This window comes from Dipteris shenzhenensis, chromosome 31 (assembly GCF_047967505.1).
Source record: "Dipteris shenzhenensis isolate YYH24624 ecotype China chromosome 31, Dip_SZ_1.0, whole genome shotgun sequence".
Taxonomy (NCBI): Eukaryota; Viridiplantae; Streptophyta; class Polypodiopsida; order Gleicheniales; family Dipteridaceae; genus Dipteris; species Dipteris shenzhenensis.
This window is the reverse complement of record NC_141626.1, coordinates 45,239,482-45,245,481: the sequence shown is the minus strand read 5'-3', so window position 1 is coordinate 45,245,481 and position 6,000 is coordinate 45,239,482. Positions and strand designations below refer to the sequence as shown.

Sequence of the window (6,000 nt, the reverse complement as noted above, 5' to 3'; positions counted from 1 at the left end):
CCACTCTACTCACATTGCATTGCACACAAAGCTTGCAAAAGAAATTAAAGGTTTGCACCAAATTTTGCACCTAATCATAGAGCTTTAAAGCCTTTGATGTTGTAGAAGATTATATACATAAAATCACATACACGTTGGAGGTCACACCACCATTTGGAGCGTCCTTAATTGCTCAATTGGTGCCTGCTTCTCCATAGTAGATGAGGGGAGGATTGCTTTTTCAAAAAATTCAATACCTTTTGGCTAGTCTTTGTGTGTAGAATAGATTCCTTGTTAAGTCTAATGTGACATGGTTTTCACATAATAGGCCCATATGCTCCAATGAGTCCTTGGAATTTCTCAAGGTTCGATTGGCCACCCAAGTGCGCAAAGCATTGAAGCATGTTCTTGACCATGCTGCACCATGTCGAAGAGGCAAGTACATGTTGAATGCTGGTTGCAGTCAGGGCAACCCACAGGGCCAGACGAGTGTTGCATTGGATGATGCAGCGTGGGAACAGGCCCTAAAGAGAAATTCTATGCTAAGTTAAAAAAAAAAAAAACATCGACCAGGTCCCACACTCACCCACCACCCGTGGTCCTATTGAGGAGCACCTATCTGGGACCCATCAGTCGAGGGTCGGTACATTCACACGCACCACGCACAAGGCCCGAGCCTCTGGTGATGTGGTGGGTGCCCAATGGTAACCAAACCACTTGGGGGCAATGCTAAAGATTTTAGAGAGAGCAGGAAACAAGAAGAAAAAGCAAGCACGAGAAGATTTCTGAAGAAAGTTCTAGAGGGACGTTAGGGCGTGTATACTTTTTACTTGTTTTTTTTGTTTTAACACACAGAGCATAGGGCAACGGAGCTCCCCTTCGCCATAGCCACCTGCACCAACTTACCTGCAGCAGCAACAGCCGGAGCTCAATTATCTCCATCGATCCATCTTCCAGGTTCGTCTTCCATCCTTTCCCCCATCTCATCCTTTCACCCCTAAATTGCCTCCCCTCTTTCCCGCCGATCGACTTTCTTTAGCCCCTGTCTTGATCGAAATTACTGCAACATCTTTTTCGTGCCTCTCCTTCGCCCTAACCCCTGCTCCATCCTCGGTCAAACAGAGTCGCGAAACTGGCAGATCAATACATGAGAGCATCCATAGCAGCAAGAAGTATGTGCCATGCAATCTATAGCCGGTAGCCTGAAAGGACAGACGGTAGCTACTGTTTACAAAATGGGAGTTTCCCTTCCAGACAGTGTCTATTTCGTAAATTTTCTTATCCTAGGACATTGCTTCCGTGACACTTAAAGTTTCTGCAACAGTCGTTTACTTTCGTCGTGGCGCCAGCTGTTGTAGGAGTTCCTCAAACCGCCTGGCATATCATTCCCGCAACAAAAATATTTCCTACTTTTCTGATAGATATTCGGAATGAGCTTCTGTCTCCCAAATATTCACATCATAAACTTCTTCAGGCAACCGCCTTCCCTGGCAGCCTGTGCTTGTGCTACCTATTCGGGTTCTGCGTGGATAGGACTATGTACCTTGACCAGCCGATTGCTTCCCCTCCGAATTTGCGCTTGAGAGCCAGTCTGCATCTGGGAATCCCACAAGATCATTGCGTCATTGCTTCTATACTCAATGCAACAACTGAAGTACTTTTGAAAAACTCTAGTAATGGAGTCGAGTGAGACGAGCAGCAAATCGGCTCGAGTAGCTGATGATGAATGCTATATGAGGCCGTGTGGTGAGGACTTATTGAGTTAGCGTTACCATGTCTACTTTCAGATATTTAAAGAAGTAAAGGGATGCTGCTTAGCATGCTTCATCCTTAAATTTTTGTATTAAAACATGAAAACACCAATATTAATACAATTTGTGATATATGGTACCTAAACTACACTGTAATTTGGGTATTACTTCTGTACACTCATGTGCTCGAAGATGCATGGATATTGTTCTGGTCAAGTAATTCTTATCGTATGTAGCAAGTTGCTAAAAGTGCTGAGCTGATAAGAGGGCATGGGTACTATGTGGTGCTTTTAGAGGGCAATCACAAGGCGTGAAAGAAGCAAGTCAGTTCTTGGCTTGTAAATAAAATAATAAAATAAAATAATGGTTGTGAAGTACACACATAAGAGTTGCTTCTATATTGTCTCTCAGCACAATCTATTTGCTAGTTTGCACACACATGAATGGTTGTGAAGTACACACTTGATGAAGCTAGATTCATAGTGAAACACTTCCGCGTGTAAGTCCTGGGCTTTCATTTTTAATACGCGTATGGTTCAGCTAGGGGTATTTTTCCATACTTATTCTGTACTCGTATGCGTTTGCCGTATGGAAAAACTATGCCTCAGCCCATTCGCCTACTGGTCCATCTACTCACAATGCTATGCAGGTGTCCCCGAGCTCTTCTCATTTGGAGGTTCACACGTATGCGTTGGGCATGACCCTATACCTGCAACATGTGTTAGATACCTGGAGTTGTTTTTCTCATTATGTAATTCAGGTATGGTTTCGCAGATGATAATAAACCCCTCTTTCGCTGGCTCATACTTGGCTACTTCTTGGTTTAGATTCTCCTCTATGCAGATGACACGGTCATTCTTCTTGAGCTGAGAGTCTCCAGCGACACTTGGATGCACTTCACACCCTTTGTGAGACACGTGATCTGAAGTTTAACCTTGGTAAAACCAGTGTGACGATCTTCAACACAGTCATGCATAGAGAACAGTTCACCTTTGACGGGTTGCCAGTATGTTGCATCTTACACTTGGGAGTGCTTTTCTCCGGCCCAATCTTTACAATGACTAGCAATGAAGGAAGCGGTATACCGCACAAGCACCATTGTGGTCATTCTCATTGCCAAGATCCCTCGACCAAGTCACTTCTCTTTGATTCTTTGGTCCGCCAACCAACATGTATGGTATCCCATGTTGGGGTCCTAATCTATCATAGGTGAATTGGGCTTGGGTGGAGAGGCTTCAAGTCCTATTACTGGCACAGATTCCGCAATAAGCCGTCAGTCAAACACCAAATCATGCTGGCTGAGCTTGGGGTTGCCTCGCTTCACCTTGACATAGCATTCTAGGTGATCACATGCCTCCATGGATTTAGGGATGGAGGCATGGATTTAGGGATTTTGGTTTCATGACCTCGGTTTATCCGCGCCCATGGTATTAGCAGCTGAGGGTGATTATGTTAGGACAAGAGGGGCCGATTGCTTGAAGCTCTCACGCAGCGGCTAGACCTAGGAAACTCTTTCTAAACACTAAGAGATGCACACACAAACTGAAAACCTTACTCAGGGAATGTGCAACAGAGAGAAGAGAACGAGAACCTAGATTTTATTCATCCACAGATGTGGGACAACCTGCTCACAAGAGAAGAGGTGCTAGGAAGTTCTCAAGAAAACACAATACTCCATAGACTCTCAAGTCCTCGTTGCTTACTGGAAAGGGATTCAGTGTTGTTGTCAAGCGTGGAGAAGATGGGGGCTATTTATGGAACTGGATCTTGCCCAAAAGCAGCCGACTGTGTCTGCTGAGCCAACCGATTGCCTATTTGACTTCTGACATGTTGCAGACTGAGATGCTTATGGCCAGGCATATAGTTAGGCCGTGGCATTGCCTCTTATTGGCTGTCCTTGCCCTACTGTCATGCAATCCATTCCGGCTGCTCCAATCTATTTCCACCTACAGGCAGTCTTGCAATCTCTTGCTGACAGATGCGCAATACCTATTCCAGGTAACCCTAAACCCTCCCTAGTGTGCTAAGTCCTTGCCCTCATATTTGGGGGCTCATAGGTGGGTCAATAACTTCAAATACCATGCGGGGCCAATCCCCATGCGTCGAATGAGATGCTCCAGTTGGTCTCTTGAAAATGCCTTCATGAAAACATTTGAAATGTTGTCAGAGGTCGAACAGTTCATCTGCTTCACAATCTCGTAGATGATGAGCTCCCATATAAAATGGTAATGGACCTCGTTCTTGCATGAAACACGGAGTTCTTTGCAATGGTTATGCAACTTTGATTGTCACACAAGATCACCATTGCATCCTCCTAATATTCTTTGGAAACCATTCGGGCCACAATGTCTCACAAATTGCAATACAAGCAGACTTGTACTCTGCCTCCATGGAAGAAAGGATGACTATTGGTTGTTTCTTGCTCGAGGCAAGCATGACATGATAGCCTAAAGTTGAGCACGTGGTGCACCAATCAGTTGCCCAATCTAAGTCATAAAAACCTCCCAGCTGCAAACATGTGTTGTAGGTGATACCGTATGTGCTAGTACCCTTCAAGTACCTCAAGACTTGTAATTCTGCCTTTTAGTGATCTTCCCTGTGTTTCGAAGAAAACTAAAACAACACACACCAATGGCAAAAGACATGTCGAGTCAAGTATTAGTTAGTTAAAGCAAACTGCCTACCAACATTTGATGCTTGTTGGCATCTACCAACTGAGACGTATCCTCAACACTTAGCTTCAACCCAACCTCCACAGCGTCAATGTCTCCTTGTAGTAGTGATCGTGAGAACTACATGAAATTGAAGTCAACGTGGAAGTTCACCCTTGAACTGTACACCCTCGATAAGAGAAAATAGAATAAAATACTGGTAACCTAGGAAATATAGGAAAGACTCCATGTTTCAGGAGTAGTTATTGTCATGTCAAAAGAGCCTATGAGATCAAGAAATTGAAGTCAACGTGAAAGCATATTGTGGAGGGAGGGATTCTGAGGTGTGTATCATACTCTCAAAAACAAAAAACAAAACAAAATACTGGTGATTCTAGGAACTACAAGAAAGATTCACATGGTGGGAGTAGGTCTTGCCATGTCCTAACATGTGTCGTGAATCAAGTGTTGATCATGAGGAGATTGAGCTCCGTGTAGGAGTACCCTTCCCATCAGGATACCATCATTGTAGCATCTCGATGATAGGAAATGCAAGATGCGTTGAGTAAGCCATACATAGGACGAAGGGATTTGAGGAAGACAACAACTAATATTAAATGTGCTCTAGAACTAAGTGGGTGCACAAGCAAAGCTTAAATCCGATTGGAGTTTGTACAAATATAAAGCTTGACTTGTGGTCAAAGGTTGTCTTTGTTGGTCTCCCTCCCCCCCCCCCCCCCCCCCGAGGAAAGCTGTAATAGGACGGACACTCAATAGAGTGTGCTCTAGTCGCTCTCCTTCTTGCATGTGGTCTTAGTGTGTCTCTCTCGGTGGCATAGTGTTGCTGATCCAGGGTGCTCTCATATTAGCTAGCTTCGCCTCCGGTACTCCAATGTAGACCTGATCATGGAAGTGGGTTAGTCTTGAGAGCTGCTCCCCTCCAGGTAGAGAAAGTGATAGCGCCCCTAGATCTCATAGTAGGTTGGGCAGGCACAAGCCTTGAAGGGCTGAAGCAAAGGACACTCTAGAGCCCTTGCTGATTGCTATGCTAATCTAAACAACTAAAGAGCTCGAATAAAATTCAAATAGAAACTGAATAAAATTCAAATAGCAACGTCTTATTTCTATCAGTACCTGCCCTATCATTTTACATAAGCTTAGTTAAGTTAGGCGTTTTATAGATGATTTATTTGTACCAGATGTTCCTAACTTTCAAGACTTTATGTACAAAGACGCTAGAGCTTTTGGAGAAGGAATCTATCCGCGTGACTCTTGTGAACTGAACTGCACTTCAAGAGGGGATTCTTGTGTTTTCTTAGATCTTAGACTTTCTCAATCTACCATAGCATTAGAGGTTGATATTTACGATAAACGTGAACAACCTGAATATAGTGGTTTACACATTATAAAAATGCCTCACATTGACTCAAACATTTCTGATTTGGCAAAATATGGAGTCAGTTCTTTCCAATTCCATAGATTTTCCCGCCTTTGTACAACTAAGGAGTCTTTTATGACTCAATGCAGTAATTTGATCACTTTACTATTACACAAGAGGTATAATCCAAGGAAAATAATGAAAAAAGTTCGCACATTCTTAGATATGAAGTCTTTTATCT

General features: G+C 43.6%; 1 protein-coding gene across 1 annotated transcript in view; it reads left to right on the top strand.

Annotated features, from left to right (window-relative positions):
- Window positions 1–740: 740 nt before the first annotated feature.
- LOC147881515 (hsp70-Hsp90 organizing protein-like) overlaps window positions 741–6,000 on the top strand; it is an 80,220-nt gene continuing 74,960 nt past the window's right edge. The window contains exon 1 of the mRNA XM_087402257.1: window positions 741–936. The gene's annotated coding sequence lies outside the window, so the exon portion shown is untranslated. The remainder of the gene's footprint in view (window positions 937–6,000) is intronic.